The following is a 19,025-nucleotide window of genomic DNA, read 5'->3' as shown; positions in this document are numbered from 1 at the left end:
TGATTCCATAGGAGAATGAAAGAAACAATTAAGATGATTATCATTGATTATTTCCATCGGTAATAATGATCAAAGTTTTATAATGATTGTTGTTTAATGATTTATAAATCAAATGTTAAACAAAAATCAATCAGCAATCAGGTTTGTTTGTGTGGTCATCATTTAATCACAATTAATGGTCATTTTCAAAGATGTAAAAGTGATTAGATTTAACCATCAGAGATAATGTTGATACATGTTGAGCAAGAAGGCGATAATTAAGGAAATATGAGAAACAATTAATTAGTTAACCAATAAATAAACAGTTAGTTAATGATGAAAGTTTATCAAATTAGTTAATTGTAATTGTAGTTAAATCATCCTCCATCATTGGATCAATAAACAATCAGTAATATATCAGATTATTTAATCTCCCAAGGGTAAACAAATCCTTATCCTAATAAAATGTACTTTGGGCTGATTGTAACAATCAACTAATGAGAATTGAATTAAATTAACCAAAATTGTTGAAATGTTGCAATTTAACAAAATTAAATTGCAGGTAATTGAAAGTGAATTCAATTCAGATGAAATTGAATCACTTGTAGGTTGATGTTATTTAAGTTAATGCGATTTTTTTTTATTAACTATCATCATCATGTTATTACTCAGTTACATGGTGATGATAAGATGATAAAAAAAAAGATGAGGATGTAAAATGATGATAATGATACAGTAACTTGAATAATCTGATTGCTTAACATGACGTGATAATGAATAGTGATTAGCAAATGATTAAATAACTTTGATTATAATTTACCTTTTTTTTCATACTCATTGTTTGGTTTAATCATTTTTACCGAGTTGACTTTTTTTTTACCTGAAAAAATATTTCCAAAGGTCATCATCATTATCTTCAGCATCCTCATCACTTTCACATGAATGAATGACAACTTTCATAGCTACTTTTTTAATTATCTTTGAAAATGATTAATAAATTAATCACACAGTTAGTTTAACTTGGTTGTATCTCAATTCATCATTAACCTTAATTATAATGTATCATCATCATCATCATCATCAAGTTTATTAACTGTGAGTTACTTTGTTGTTATTGTTTGTAAATTAGTTGATTAATTATTGTAATAACAAAAATTTCATTCATATGATTTAACTTATTTACAAAGTTGATTAGTTTTAATTAAACGTTTTCTAACAAATAAATCATATGGTTAATAAATTACCTTCATTATATTAATATGTCAATCACCATATTGTTATTGCAATTAATTAATTGTTTCTAATTTTCTAATCATATTGTTACTGTTAAATATATTATATCGTTTTGATTGTTTTCATTTTTTTTCACATTTTTTGCTTTGATTTAATTAGCTGATTAAATTCAAACAACACGAGTTAGTTAATAAATTGTTATGTTTACTTACTAGTTTACCCTTTAGGCAATTAACATTTGAGATATTACAATCAAATTGGAATAACAATCAATTTATTTATTGATTTAATTTACTATTAGATTTGATTTAGTTCAAACAATCAGCAATCAAATTACAGTTGTTAACATTATCATCATTAACAACGATAACAAGTTTAATATTAAACAATTTACTTCTTACAATTAGTTTAATTGTTGGGAGATTTACTTTGAGTTAACTAATTTCTCAACAAATAAACAATGAAAAAAACTAATCACATTAAATTGTTACCAATTAACATTAACACAATTATGATTATGTTTATGTAATAGCAATTATTATTAATGATCAATTCAGATCTTTTCATTTCAATCAAACGTGGTGTTAATCATGTTGAGTTAATTAATCATTAATAGAAATGATTATTTATCACTCGAATTCAACTAATAATAATCACTAAGATGCTAAATACATCACCAAGAAAACTTTGATATCTCTCTCATCATTTAAATCAATATTGTTACAATCAATCTCTCAATCAGTTACACAATTAAATCCTAATCAATTACACTCAATTCATTTATCATCCAACACAAATCAGATTAGTTGATTGGGTTAACGGTGAAATAAAAAAGGTAACCGAATTTTTTTTTCACCAAAATTGTTCATTCTTTTCCTGTTCATTTCTATGGATTACAAATTACATGAATAGACATGATACTTCATGATAGTTTATCTTTCATCGAACACTATTATCATCATGAGCATTTGAACTGAAAGAGTTTATCTTTGCTCATCTTTTTCCATAATTTTTTCTTCAGATCTTCTCATCTATTAATATTTCTTATATTCACTTGAATGATTTTAGATTGTGGCTTAAAGGTAAAGTTCTGATTATTTACTACAGAATTCTGAAGTAATGATGGAGAGAAAAGGATGAGGATGGAGATAACTAGGTGAACGAATCTATCATTTGTATTGAAAAGTATCTCCATCTTCATCTTCATCTTCTTCATCTTCCTGTCAACCTGAAAACAATTTTTAACCACATGGAAAAGTAATGGTAACTCTAATCAATTTTTGTTTCATTCTTCATTAATTTTCCAACCTCGATCGAACTTGAAATGTTCAAACTCGAAAGATTGATAAACGTTAAGAGTTTTACCCTTTAAAGTTATAAATCTTGATCCAATTTCTAAACTGTTATCTTTTTGAGTTCTCCATGTAATCTAATCGTTGGTCCATGATATTGTCTTAATCCATTGGAAATAAATAAACTGATGGGTAATAAGTTTTCCCTTTGTCGAACTCATTTAGAACTAACTTACAACTTTATCGGAGAAACTTTTCTTTACTTCATATATTATTCTCGATCGATTCTCAATTCCGATAAAGTCTTTTTTTCTGCTGTTTTCTATTAACAAGAAAAAAAGGTTTACCCATCTGATTGCATTCACAATAAATGATAATATTCACTCTGAATGATGATCATATTCATGATAGTATTCAGAGTAAGACAAAAAAGTTCTGATCTTTTCTGAGAATCAAAGTTCAATAGGGAGAAAAAAATCGAAAGAACCAAAAAAAAAGGAGAAATGTTGAAGATAATTCAATCTTAACATCTTTCTAAATGTTATCATTATCATCATTTCTCATATGATTTTATTTAACTAACACATAATAATGACAACGATGAGGATGATGAGTTATTATTGTCACGATATATTATCTACCGAGGAAACTGTTAGTAACAAGGAATAGGGTGGAGATGGAAGATGAAGATGAAGATGAAAAAAACAGCATCTTATCATTTGTGACACAAGAATTTATGTTTTCCTCTGTCAACCGTTACAATTATTATTGTTATTATAACTATCATCGGACATGGAAGATGATGGAGATGAAGATAATAGATTGGCAGAAATAGGAAGATGAACAATTTTGAAAGGAATAAAAAAGTTCTCAACTTAAAGTTCCGTTGGAAAACTCAAACTCATACTTAGGGATAGATTTCATCTCTCCCTCTTTGCCTCTGAAAATTTTTGTTTCCTTTTTAAACGATATTGTTTCAATTGTTGGTCCTTCCAACTATTTATTATCTTTCTATGAACTTTTCTTCTCAGTGACTATCATGAACCTTTCTCATCGAGATGATAATGATAACATTTGTAAGTTTTAAATGAATAAGAAAGAGAGGTAAAGCAAAAGCCATGATAAAATTGTTTAGATGTAAAAATCAAGACAATTGATTCTTGTTCAGGGTGAAATGAATCATGTAGAAAGTTAGAGATTGTCAAAAAGTAAACTTCATTCTCATTCTCATTCTCATCCCTCATCTTAATCATCTTCATCTCTCTTTCTCTCTCACATCTTTATCAAATATCAATTCAAGTGATCATAGTAAAGAAACTAGATCTTTCCTACTAAAAATTCTGGTTTACTGAGTTTGAAAATCTATCAGGATAAGTTTTAAAGGATAAGAGAAAAAAGTTATTCCTCTTTTTTTTTATTTCACTGAACTTTTTTTTCATTTCAAAAATTTTTTCTTCCAACCTTTTGTTTTCCTCCAACAAACAGATAATATTGATTGTGTTCAGTTCATTGGTGATACATGTTTGTTATCTCTTTGTCTCATCCTTATTTTGATTCTTTATTTACCTGACAAAACCATCACCTTACCATGTTAGCGTGTATATTATTTATGTCTTTCAAGTAAGAGAGGAAAATATTTCCATGATAAGTGAATTTTTCGCACTGAATTTTAGTAATAAAAACTCCAAACATTTTATTTCTTATTGTTACACAAATAGTTTCATACTATCAAATTGAGTTTATATTATTAATAATAATTCTGATCTCAACCTGTCATTAGTAGTAACATTGTCTACTTACAACGGATTGAATTTTCTCCATTTCCTGGTCCATATTCATGATAGTTGGAGTCAGATTTCATGTCGACACTTGTATAACTTTTATAGTATTCAGAGTTGGCTAATTTTTTAGTCCAAAAGTTAATCTGAAATCACTTCGAATCGACTTTTTTTGCATAGACAAGGCAAAAACCACCGATAGAAACAATTGAAAGTAATCAACTTGCATGGGTAAACTGTTTACCGTGGTAAAAAAAAGCCTGATTCAGGTAAAAAGGAGGTAAGTCAGATCTATTGAAACTCAACCACATGAAATGAAAATGAACAAACATTATATTGTATGCACTCGAGAAAAGGTAAAGGTAAACGTTTTCAAGATTGTAAACATAAGAAATTTCAACTCAGCTCATTACATATCTCTTATTACCCTCATTATCATCATATGAATCTGTATCGTTTCGAGCATTTTCTCATCGTCAGATCTTAATGGATAGTTTTTACCGTCTCTCTCTCTCTCTCTCCCTTGCATACACACACATTCAATTCATTTTCTGTATATTCAGTTAGAAATGAATGCCTGATATGAGTACATCTTCAGAGGGTATTATTTGGTGAATCATTTGCCTTCCACTGTCTTTTTATGGATAGAAAGAGGAAATCATGTTTCCCATTAACTCAAAGTAAATGCTATTGGTAAAAACATTTGTATACTTATTTGTTTAGTTAATGGTTACACAAAGGCTATGCTATTAAATAAGAAGTAGAAACAATACTCTGAATAGTTGCGACTGAACTTTTTTTCCATGTAACTTTAGTATCATGGTCTTATAAATTATCTGACTCACTCTTCTATGGATTTTGACGTCCAGTCCACTATTGACCAAGGTTAATCTGTTTGTTTCTCATTTGTTTATCACATTTCACTTGACTCATTAGTTTGCGAATATTATCTCATTATAACCATCTAATTGATTGATTAATCGAATCAATTAAACTGTTTCGTTCGATATATTTTTCTATTTACCTTTTTTGTGACGTAAAGTATTGTAGCAAGTGAACGAGGTTTGGCATTTTTTTTTTCAATAACATGATGAACTTTTTTTTCACCATTAAGCCTTGTAACCAAAATTATTCTGAATAGTGAAATCTTGATGATTGATTAAGCTAAATTGTTGGACAATGGTCAAAGGCCAAAATGATTTATCAGATATAGATGGTGATGAATATATTCAATTGTGTTTGGTTAATGATTGAACAGAGCTAATAATAAGCTTAATACATATACAAATAAGCATAAAGGTCACTAATTGTAGATTAAAAGATTAAAGTCAAAATAATAATGAGATAATACTGTTTGAACATCATGTAATTAATGAAGATTAATCTACTGAAAGAATTTTCAACAAAAGTTTCATCCATTGGGTGACTTTAATTTCAGGAAAGTTTGAATTAGTTTAACCAATTCGAAACAATTGAAAGACGAGAATAGATTCTGAAAGACCAAGGAAAGTTGATGATCAAATTTAGATTAAGCTGTAAGATTTTGCACTTAATTCAGTGGGAAAAGATATCAATCAAAATATTCAACTGTAAACAGGGTGGCTGGAAGACTGTTAAAGGTGGAAAAAGTTGTAAACTAAAGACTGAACCTGATGAAGAGGATGAAGAGTAGGTAGAGGTTAATATAATCCACTGGTGGATGAAGCAAATGTTACACAGGGAAGAGGAAAAGGAAATGCATCTTAATATATAAGAAGCTATCGATCATATTGATGAGAGATGTTTAATGTTTGTGACTTTCGGTAAGAAGTTGAAGAAAGTTACTAAGAGAGAGAGAGAAAATCTCTTTCTTTCTTTCTTTCTTTCTTTCTTTCTTTCTTTCTTTCTTTCTTTCTTATCATCCTTTATCTACATCATGTTACTCAAAGACCTTCAATGAAGAAGAAAATCATTCATGATGACAGAAATTTTTTCTCTCTTTTTTCTTCCATCAGTTTTCTTTCGCGAGGAAACATTTTCTTTGCTTCTTCAAAGGGTTTTGGTCTTTTCTCATATGCTTTTATTAGGTAACCTCTAAATATGAATATTTAGCTACTCACAGTATAATACACGAGGTATTAAGTATTTCATTCCATGATCATGCTCTCTATCTAATATTCCCCTTTCTTTGAATTATCTCCGAGATCTTTTTATTCAAGGTACCATTGAAAATGCACTTTACTATGTTTATAATTTTCTTCCAATCCACTTTTCTCATCTTTCTTTTTTTTCTATTATTACTTATTCTCTTTCTTTGTCACCCTTGATTCTTTTTTTTCAGTCCAACGATATATTCAGATTATTCCTTTAAATTGAATTATATAATCTAAGTCTTTTTCTTTATCATGTCAACAATTTAATATGATTTACTCAATCGGACCAATAAACTCAAATCAAATAGGTCAACATTAAATTCTGAAGTGTAACCATCATGAATTACAGAATAGTAGTCATGATTCAACTTGAAATTTGGTCACCAGTATTCAAAGAATGATTTTCAAACAATTCTATTAATTGGACAGAAAATAATCAGATTAAATTTTAATCCAGTTAATCAACATCCAAATCTTTAATCGTGCTATTATATTGGAAACCTGTAATTGTATGGTAATGATTGGCAACAGGTATCATGGTGATAGTTTGAATAGTAAAAGTTTTCAGATGCTCGTCTGATACTAATAATAAAAGCTTAGTGAATATACATTTATATATATAACTATCATGCTGATGAAGTAACAAACAGAAATGTTATCAGATAACATGGTTTATGTACATCAACTCCCAAGAGAGATATTCATTTTATCAACAATTCAAATGATAATAAGAAATAATAATAAATTCAATCTAAATATAAATACACTGATTCTGAATGAACATAATCACAGCTATTATGTTATTCATTCAGAATTATCTGAATAATCATCATGAGTATTATCACTTACTCGATTCTCCTTACCCTTTGAGTCTTCAATTCTGTCTGATTATGTTATCAGTTGATGAATGCTTACAATTGGAAAATTATGATTATTATAATTTTAATATCTCTATGATTAGTTTCAGTTCGAAGTGAAGAAAAAATATCAAGATAATTATTATCGATTAGAACTATTTTTCTATCTCATAATATTATTAATATTTCCTCTTTTCTTTTTCCTTTCAGACGAAGGCCCGTTGATTCGGGATAATTCATGATAAATATGACGAAACCTCTAAGGAAATCCGACTATCTATTAGTGTTGAATTAATTTGATCTTTAAATTCATCGAGAAGATAAACTCATCATGGTTATGGTGAAAACAACAGAGAGAGAGAGAGAGAGAGAGAGATGAAAATTCCCAGACTGATTACATGTCAGTTCAATTGAACTCATTTCTCTCCATGATAATAATATATTAACATGATAAAAAATAAACATGGAGCAAAAAAATCACCTGAAAATGATGGATATCAAAAGAGTAAGGTATTCATTAGAATTGGAATTTTTCTTCATCATCAGAATCAAGCTTATTATTATCATTAATATGGAAACTGAACATTCTGAATCTTAACCTTTGTTTCATGATAAAGGTTGAAGTTAATTACGATGATTCTTGAATACGTATCATTAGAACAATTAACTCATCAAGTTGAACCAAATTTTATGACATGAAAACTGCTCATTCATTAATTTTTAAATTGTCCTCCGATAATTTCATTAATTGTTCATCAAGAACACTCATTGGAGTTGATTAAACAATAGCTAATGTAAACCTGACCTTTTATCATGATAATTTATCAAGTTATAAACAATGAAAATGTAACAAATGATAAGTTATTCAATCATCATAATTATATTGGTTCTTAAATCATTTCACAAGTCAACATAAATTGTCATCATGATTAACGATGTGTCATAATCTTAATTTTTTTAGCTCTCATGATTCCATCAACTGAATTTAAGAGTGGAAGTGGAAATGAGCTGATGGGACATTCACTTTCAAACTGATTGAGAGCTAACAAAAGAAATGGAGAGGAAACTTATTAGCTCAACATGATGAATTTAATTGTGATCCAGAAACTGATTTGGAATCGTGTTAATTGTTACTATTTCCTTGTCATTTTCACCCAAAACTTATCACAATTGATAGATTTTTATCATTTCTACCAATCATATCAATCCATTTACTTCAACTAACAATTGATTAGTTGTCTGATTAACTGTAAATAACGACTAACAATTAATATCTTTTCATTAAACTCTATGATAAAAAAACAAGAGTTAAAAACTGATAATTGATAACAATTAACTTTTCTGTAATCACAATCGATGATAACACAAAATTTAATTATTAATATATCCAAATGATAATAGTAATGATGTTGTAATCGTTAAGATAATTAAAATGTTGCAAAATGTTGTGACTTTCATGTGTACATTTAATTATAACAATTAAGGTGATTCGTTTTTTTTGTTGATACAATGAATTTTCACTTGGATAAATCAAAAACCAAGAATGAAATAATTCAGACAATTTAATGGCTACAATTAAGTACAATTATCGTATAATTAAAATACGAAAAATAATAATAATTAACAAGGTAAAAAAAACTAACTGAAACCATAACATTTATCTTGTCAACAAAAAAGATAATTACTAATACTCAGTCTCATGGAATCAGTTTTCATAACCAGAATTCATTGTTTTATCGATAAAAAAATGCTAGAGCTTATCGTTGATCATTCCTATCTTTACCGAATTATATTAATAGTAATAATCATACTTGTGAATATTTTGGATTTACTATGAGAAATGCTGAGATAACTTGATAGGAATATTAATAAGCCGGATTCGGTTTTTTTTTATTCTCAACCAATTTCATCGTTATGATTGAATAGAAAATTATTATCACAGTTTCTTTTTCTTTCCCTTCATCGGACATCGACATGTAGATTAGCCAAGGTGTAGAAAAATGAATAATATGCTTATTTTCCTTGTTCTGATCGTGAGAATTACAATAATCATGTAATTGGCTCAGTTGGAATTCATTTTTATTGAAAAAGTAAAGCTCTGAGCTTCCATTTGTATTGTAACTTTATTTCCATTACTTGAAATTGATAAAAGTTTAATCTCTAAATTGATAAAGAAATCGCTGATGTAATAACAGTTTCCGATGTTGATGAAAAATCTAATCACCATGATTTGAAGAGATAAAGATAACGGTAATCATGATGATAGCATCTAAACCATGGATTAGACTTTTATGTTGTTATTATTTTTTTTTTCTTCTTCTTGAAAGTAAAAAGTTCCGATAGGATTAGAAAGAAAAAAGTTTTGAGCTTTTCTTGATCCACTGTACAAGTTGAGTATTAAGTTTTTGATTCTTTAATTGTTAGAATGAAATAATAACTGAATTCATCATCATGACCATAGAAATGAATACACAAGATAAGTAAACAAGGAAACAATTATCTGTTTGATTCAATTTCAAATGTTATTCATGATAAAATCAACAGAAAATCCTGAGCAAATAAACAAAAGTTTACAATTGATACTAACGCTAACAATTGACAGATTATCATGATAATTAAAATACATGTAAATGTAATGAACAATAATTTTACAAAGAACTGAAACTTTTCCCTGAAAGAAAAAAAGTCACAATTCCTTTTCAGGGAATGAATATTTATCTTATCGGTTCAATCAACTTTTCATTCAAGACTAAGAACCTTATCAGAACTTGTTATCCAATTTTTTTCTCTTTTTTTATCCCACAATTCTGAGACATAAATGATGACGATTTCCCATCAATATTGATTGATTGATTATCATCATTCCATTTTCATCATGGTATCAAGTTCAGTCTCTCTCTCTCTCTCTCTCTCTCTCTCTCTCTCTCTCTCTCTCTCTCTCTCTCTCTCATTCCTAATCTGTCAACAGGAATGAAGAGGTGGGTGGTAGTTATGATGTGACGGTGAAAGAGTGAGAGGTAAAGTTTCAGGGTAAACTGATAACATAACACAAGTAATATAATGATTATAATAATATGAAAAGACACAAGGTTAAATAAAGATGAGGATGTTTTTTTGTTTTTATATTAACAATTTCATCTCAATATTTACTTGGATTCCAAGTCCCATAAGAATGGTCAGTAATAATAATAATGGTTATGATGAGTGGTCAGTTAGTTATAGCGAGAAAAAAAAACTTTATCCACACAACAGCAAATGAGTTAATATTTTACCTTTTCCTCTGAATAATTAATAGTATTCAACTTTTCTCATAAGTGAAATGATCATTATCTACCTGGTGGGTGATGAGTTTATCAAGGACAAAGAGATGAGATATTCATACAACTTATGTTTTATTATGTTCTCTTAATCTAATCGTATTTTCTGTCCAATTGGATATTCAGTTACTCCTTCACATTTTCTTGAATAAGAAAAATTAACAATTCCAATGAAATTATTACCATCATGAGGATACTATTTTGTGATGACGATGATGAAGATAAATATACTCTTTTCTCCTCATTTATCTATTATCCTCTTATTTATATAATCACAATCGTCATGTAAACATGATGATAACTCAGCTTTACTATAAGTTTGTTTTATTTTAGTATTGGTTCATGAATTACATGAGCTGTACTCTGAGGTTGATAATTCAGTTGCAATTATAATACTTTTTACCATGTACAATTATCATGGTGATTTGAAATTAGTTGATAACTTGAGACAGAAGTTAACGAAGCTACAATCAAGACAGAAAAAAGCTGATTACTCATTTGGAACTGAAATATTATGGATAAACCTTAAAGGTAAATATATATCCGTTTTCATGATGTCTAATTATTATCATCATCAGCTGAGACCTTGAAGCATAACTGTAGACATCATTTATTTTCATCATCTGATGAAATCTGTAATCATCAAAAGGGAAAGGGAGACCTTAATCAACTCAATTTGATTGAGTTCAGGTAATGAAAATCAAAATGATACAATTTCATTGGTAACAAGGTACATTAATTGTTACAATGTAATTTAACTGTCATGAGATTTTATCTGTAACTCAATCAGCTTTTGGAAGAAAAAATTGTTATCGAGAAAAGTTCAAGGCTCGAACTTTTTTCCCTCCTTCTATTTACTCTTGTAATAACAATATTAAAGAAGAAAAAAACTTTGAGAGAAACTTTTAGTTGAAAAATTGGATAGTCGATCGGACATTTGACTCGAAATTTCAATAATAATCGATAATCGATTTATTTATTTTTCTCTGTAAATAAATGTATGAACTTTTCCTCTCTCTCTCTCTCGGAAATTCCGCCTTTTTTTGTTACGAAATTTTCGGATTCTGATGATGAGTTTTTCCATGAAAATGGTATATTCAAGTTTATCTAATATCTTTTCATCTGGGATGTGTTTTTTTCTCTTCTTCTATTTGTTCAATTTCAATTCTAAATGAATAAATTAACTCTGTTATTATATTTGTTACAAAATTACAGGGAAAAAAAGTGAAAGAGGAGAGATGATAAGTTATCTCCAATTCTCAGAGCTTTTCATCATGTTCCCATGTTAAAATTTCTCTTGTTTTTATGTTGCTCTCTTTTCTTGTTTAATTCAAAGCAATTAAATGATAATAGTTTGTTCATCTTCTTCATATTTGCCAACATATCATCTCGATCGTATTAATAAAAGACATGATATCAGCAAATCGAAATTCAGTAAGCTAAAGTTTTCATTTTCTTTGGAGTTTTGTAACAATTTCAATTCTCTCTCATTCACTTTTTGCCCTTCTTTCGAGTTTCATCATATTTTTAATCCTCAGTTCTAAAATTCAGTTTAACTTGTAAAATTATCATGACATTTTCATGAGAATGTGTAACATTTTCTGAGATCTAATTGTCTCAGTAAGTTTAATGCTGAAGAGTCAATGATATTTTCCGATTAACATGAATTCAAGTTGATTCTTTATTAATTGTAGGTCATTCCTAGAAACCTATTATTAGAGACAGTTTCATAATCCATATAGACTTAATTGTCACTACAACTGACAGATGATTAGATTATCATGGTAACTTAAAGATGATAAATTGTGAGAAATTTTCTCTATGATTATGATTGAACACACTGAATACCAATGAGACTGCGATAAAGCTCAAAGAGATTATTTTATGGAAACGAGCCGATAAAAAAATTCTCATTTGGAATAAAATTTTCAATAATATCCCTTAAAAGTGCATCTTCAACCATCATTGATGATGGTTGTTATCATCACAATTTAGTAATTGATACAATAAAATACAAAGAAATAACAATAAGATGAAGAGACATATGAGAACCACAAATTCAATTTGATGACAAAACAAAAGAAATGAGAGAGAGAGAGAGAGAGAGAGAGAGAGAGATTGGATAGAAAGCTTTCGAAATGATGAGAAGATGAAGATGATAACATTTCTTTAATGACATTGCCTTTCACTGATTAAATTTTATCATCGATCGTAATAGAACAAAAAAAGAAAGAAGATAAAAGATTGAATTATCATCTTCTTTTCCTATGTTATTATTGATGCAAAAGCTGTGAATCAATTTCTTGTATCTATTCAACTTGAAACAATACAAAATTATTGGAATTGAAAGAGGAAGAAGATAAATTTTCAATCATCATCATTATCGACTTCATCTTTTCCTTGCAGCAAGATAATCAGGATAAATTGTCATGTCAAAGATACTAATATAATCAGTTGATTATCATGGATTAGAGTGAGAGAGCGGGTGGCTCATGCAAAGTAAACTTTACACCTCCTTCGTCGCCTCACCCTTATCCATTTCCACTCCATTAACTACTCACCATCAATGTAATTTGTTTTATTGTCCAATTTAACAATTATCTCAATTTTCAAATACAAACTATCATCAATTGTGTATTCTATTTACGGTAAATATCTATAATCTATTATTTCAACCAAGTAATAATTGATATGGTCAGTTGATTGTTACAATGATTTGAAGATTTATGGTTATGAGAAATATTGATTCGGCTCATTTTAACAATCATTAGTTTTAAATCAATTCTGGTTAATATCTTTTCATGACGATGATTTATACACATTCCAATTGGCAGAATTCAAGTTCAATTTTCATGTGAATAATTGATTTGCTGATCTATTATTAATATTTATTTTCAACTCTCTCTCTCTCTCTCTCTCTCTCTCTCTCTCTCTCTCTCTCTCTCTCTAAGCTCTAAGCTTAATCATGTTGGCTTGCATTCTAATTTGATAAGGACAAAATGCACATTTCAAAAAGTGACCAATAATGGACATTGATTCTAAAAGTATAAACTTTTATTCATTTTCCCTGCTATTCATGGTGAGCCCACAACATTTATTCATATTCAGACGATTCATCATGAACATATTTCCCTGATGGTATATCATTAGTTTCCAAGTTTTCATTTATTCATTATCAATGGTAAATGAATCAAATGTTTCATATTCCATTGAGGGTGAAAATTTCACCATAAAAATGAACGATATTCAGGGACTTTCAGATTAATCAGACTTTATATAGTTTCGTTTCACTGGTTTTCAAAGATAAAAATAAAGACTGTTTGATATTGGAGAGAGTTTCAGAATTCAGAACCATTAAGAACTCGTTCTAAGGCCACTCAAAGATTTTTCCAGCTTTCGATAGCTCATACATGTAGTAGCATGGATAAAGTTCTAATTGTAATAAACATCGAAATAAGTTTGTGGACAAAATTCAGCTGATTGTTTTGTGCTGACACTTTTATTTAGTCAATTTCCGTCGTTCAATTAATCAACCAGGCATTAGTACATTGATTTTTAATCGGACACTAGGCGGTAAATTTGTAACTATGAACCAAAAGTATAAAGCATTTTACTAAATGATAAAACATGAAATTCTTGGCAATGATTCAGATTCATTTTATCTGATTAACTGCTTTTATCATGTGATTGTTTACATATCAAGTTTAATCTTAAATGCAAACAGAATTCCTGATTGAGCTTAAATAAACAATCAAAAAATTTTCCCAACAGCAATCAAGCTGATTATTGTTTTCTAACATTAATTTAAGCTAAGGGTTAACCTATTGATTAAATATAATCAATTTATTACCGATCAAATCAATCAAATCAATCAAATCAATGTTAGTCATTGTTAACCATACAGATACATAAAATGTATTTCCGTTGTAATAATAAAATTAAATCTCAATCCATGTGAACTCACAGAACTTTTCGATCAAGATCATTGAACAGACAAAGAAAATCATCATGAACAATACATGCAATGATAAAATTGATAAAAAATATTTTCTTTTTTTATCATTTCGCCCAAAATCACCACGACAATTACCACAACTTTTCATATTCTCATCACGTTGACACAATTTGGCTGGAAAATGTTCCCTCTCCTTGAACGACACTTCAAAGACCCAACATATATCATGATAAAAGTTTAACCTTCAGCATGGAAATTTGAAAAATCGTAATATGTTGATTTAGAATTGTGGGTGAGGTGGAAAGTGGAACATTTTTCCACCTCTCACTCTCCTTCTCCACCCTATCATACATATATACCTTTTTCCTTTTGAATTTCAATGTTCAAAGTTCTTGATGTTATTGTTGTTACCAATTTATTTCTTTGAATAAAAATTTTCACCATGATGATGATGATAAACTCTTGTTATTGTTGTTAAAGACATATGAGTTTGAAAAGTTCTGAATCATGATTTGAATTGAAATTGAAGATACAATTGATGATACTGATGATGATGCGTATAATAAGATTAGATATATACATTCATGGTAGAAAAGAGAGATAGAGATTCACCCTTGGAGAAAAAACTTTTCCTCTCCCACCTCTATTCAGGATAAATCTCTTTTGTTCCAAAAGCCTAAGAAGAAGAAGAAAAGAGAAGAAAATTCCTAAATTGTTCAGTTCACATGAATAAAGAATAAGAAAAGATTAATTTCTTGCATATGATTAATAATTACACAATTGAACTGCAACTTAATCTTAACAAAGACTAATTAAACCAATTAATAAGAGTCTGGATGAAGATATTTAGAGATAGAAATGAAGAAGGAGAAAGAGAGAGACTCAGAAAATTCTGATTCAAGTGAAAAAAAATTTACTCGTAAAGTTCAAAGTTTTTCAATGGAAAAGGAGAATGGAAGTGAAAAAAAAATCGAGTTGGTGTAATACCCACTTCCCCTGAAAAGATTCAGTCGTTAAATATGATACACTATGTTTATTCCTGATTAATATTTACCTTGGTGAAAAAACCATCATGTATAGAGTGAGAGTGGGTTAAATTTTAAGTATCCACCATGATGAAAACATCGTTAGGCTTTTAAACGTAAGTCAATAAAACCAACACTTGAATAAACTTGTAACTTTTATTATCATTTGAGAATTGAATCAACACTCAGTTTATCATGTTGATTATAAATATATATATTTAATGTGAAGGTTAGCCTTACATAATAGAGGGATAAATTTATCATGGAACTAAATATTTCTCAAATTAATTGCCTAGTGTTTGGAGTTCTCTTTTTTATCATACAATTCAGAGCGTTGAATTATGATTCTTTTCTGAAATAATCATTGAGATGAAAATAAACATTAGTGATAATCAGCAAGTTTTATCTTTAAGCTCATTGTTATTTTCATGGTAACAGATGAAAAGACCTGAGAGCATACATAATGGGTTATTTATCCTTTTCCATGATGCTTCAATGATTCCATGGTGACTATCATGAGGCTGTGTTGGTCTTTTGGTGGTAAAACTTTGGCGGTGAGAAATGAAAGTGTCAAAATAGTAAATTGAACTCAAAAGTTTTGACCGAAAAGCTCATTTGCTCATTTCTGTTATTTAGTAAAAACTAAAAAAAAAAGTTTAAGATAAAATTATTTTCACTATCAAAGTGTTATCATGAAAAAAAACTTTTTTTCCAAGAATACATTGAGTCTCTCAAGGGAATCCTTGGATTCATACTAAACCTAATGACAATAATGCTCAGGGTAATCATGGTTATAACATTTGTAGCTATAATCATCATCACCATCATCATAATATAAACATTATCCATCATCTGTTTAAGCGTCCATTTCATCATTATCATGCTGGACAATAAACAAACCTCAGTTTTTCATCATAATTCATCATTATCCATCATCACCAAAGGATTTTCCCATAATATTATATCACAAGAAACCAAGAGTGAATCAGCATGAAAGATAATAAAGTAATCATGGCGATAATCACATTTCAATTAGAATATCTTTCCGAACATTTAACCTTTTTTGATTGAACAATTAACTATTAGCTATGAAAAAAAAAATTGAATGGCTCTGTTAGTAAGTAGATATTCATATTATAACGATCATCATTAATTTCCAATCACTTTACAGTTTGTCAGGAGAAATATTTTCAATCCAGTGTAAAGACATGAGATGATAATAACATTTTCATGGACAATAATCAGATAGATATAAAAATAATGATAATAATAAAGCTTAACAATTACAATTTAAATCTAATAATAATAGTAATAATTTTTCAATTGTAAAAGTGATAAGATAAATTGTCGTCTCAGTATTTGTTCAGGTTTGTATTCCTTTGTCGTTTTCACCCTGTCATTTACACACTCACAGCCTATCACCCACCTCACCCCACCCTAACTCACAAATCCATTGGTAAACAGTATTAGTAATAATAATATTATTATTATTACCATGATTACAATATCATCGTTTTCAAACTCAATTCTTATTTGAAATTCTGGTTCAGTGATATCAGGTTTTTTTTCGTGCATTTTTCCCTCTCCCTCTTTTCTCATTTATGAGAATGATAAGAAGGAAGAAGAGAGAAAATGTCTGACAGAATTGCAGAAGGAAAGAAATATCATCATCATGATAAACAATTCATTTATTCAGAATTCCAAATAGAAAACAAACAGAAGAGATAAGATGAATTTCCTCTGAACTTTTCTGAACTTGTCCTCCTTTCGCTCTTGTTGTTAACTCATTTAAACCTCAACCTTTTGTTTTCCCAGGTATTAAAAGACATTGAATATAAATTGAAAGTAAATTGTTGACAAAGATTGGAAAAAACAATAACCTGAGTATTTATCATGTAATCAGCTGAGACCAGAGTTTTGTGTTCACTGCTCGTTTAATCAAAAATTCAAAAGTTCCAATTGTTGAAAAGTTGATAAATTGTCAGATTTGGTTTTCGGTTTCATCTCTTTTTCATCATCATCATCATGAAGATTACAATAAGTTAACTCATTTGGATTAAAAGTTTCAAGTTGAAATCACTAAGTATTATCATCATCATGTAATATAGCAAAAAAAGGCCTTGCAATTGACAATCAATTAAGCTGAATTAGGATATATAACAATGATAAGTAATTGTAGTTGTTGTTGTTAGTTAGTTAAGCCTCCTAAACTGTTCCTGACATGGTTGACCTCTTAACAAAGTTACACTGATACAAGTAGTGTCCAGAATTTCAGTGTCCACTATTCAAGTGATATTATCTTGGATAGAGGAAGTATAAAAAAAATATAATCATAACAATAATGGTTATGGTTACAATAAAAGTGATGATGATAATATAATAGTAATCATCAACATATTTATTGTTGATGATGAGTTTAAGACTTGACCTGATGTCACAGTGAATGTTACCGTTTGGTCAGTTTAGTTAATGGTCAGTTCAAGATCATTTTTATCCAAGACAATCTCTTGTAACATTATCATCATTAGATTGGATTTCTAACACTTTTCTCTCTCTTTCTCCTTTTCTCTTTGCATCCAAACTAAATTTATCTTGAATTCTGAGGTATTTTTTCCTTCTCTTTTTTTTCGTATTCATCTTATCCTGAAAATAATATTTTCTCTCACATGAATTACATGAATAATCTTATAGAGCTTTTGGTCAGAATATTTTCTTTCACTTTAATATATTCCTTTAAATCGGAGACAGAATTATTTCTCAAAGAAATTTCCTATCATTTGTTATTCTCTTCTGAACTTTTTCTTATTCTCTACTCAGTTTATTGTCCATTAGATTTTCATGGTCAAGAGTTTATATTCATTTTTCATGATCACCAAGAATCATGAGTGAGCATTTCAACCTCTTTCCAATTCAAACAAAACTTAACAATTTCTCCAAGTATCATGATATTATTACAAACAGTTTTGTTTACTATTACAGAGTATCTGCAATCTTATGAATGAACATCAATATCTGTCATGTTGTCAGGAGAAGACAAAAAAACTCAGCTCATTAATCAAATATTGTCTAAATTGTTTCTTTTACAGGTAAATTATCATCGAGAACAAAATTGAGTCGAAGTGATCTCAATTTTGGGTGATAATCTCATCATATTTCAGTTAGGCTCAAAATATTCATTACAACAATTAGTGAAATCTCATCAACCACCGAGGTTTAAGTTTACATGGAAGTTGATGAATCTTTATTTTGAAGATAATCTTTGAGAAAATGATTTAAAAATTATATTTTGCGCGCATTTACTTATCCAAAAACCAAGGTCAATTCTAACGAGTTACTGGACTAAAATGATATTCAAATTGAATTAAGTTAACGACCATGAAAAGTAATAATAAAACTAATGGACATCATGAATGTTTGTAGGATTATCATAATAACAAACATTATCATCATAAAATGT

General features: G+C 28.7%; 1 protein-coding gene across 1 annotated transcript in view; it reads right to left on the bottom strand.

Moving 5' to 3' along the window:
* The window catches only part of LOC128388768 (neuronal acetylcholine receptor subunit alpha-7-like), a 42,087-nt gene that overhangs the window by 2,796 nt on the left and 20,266 nt on the right, over nt 1–19,025 (bottom strand). The window lies entirely within an intron of this gene.

The sequence above is a fragment of the Panonychus citri genome, unplaced genomic scaffold (assembly GCF_014898815.1).
Source record: "Panonychus citri isolate SS breed McGregor unplaced genomic scaffold, ASM1489881v1 Contig00102, whole genome shotgun sequence".
Classification (NCBI taxonomy): domain Eukaryota; kingdom Metazoa; phylum Arthropoda; class Arachnida; order Trombidiformes; family Tetranychidae; genus Panonychus; species Panonychus citri.
This window is presented reverse-complemented; position numbering and strand designations above follow the sequence as displayed.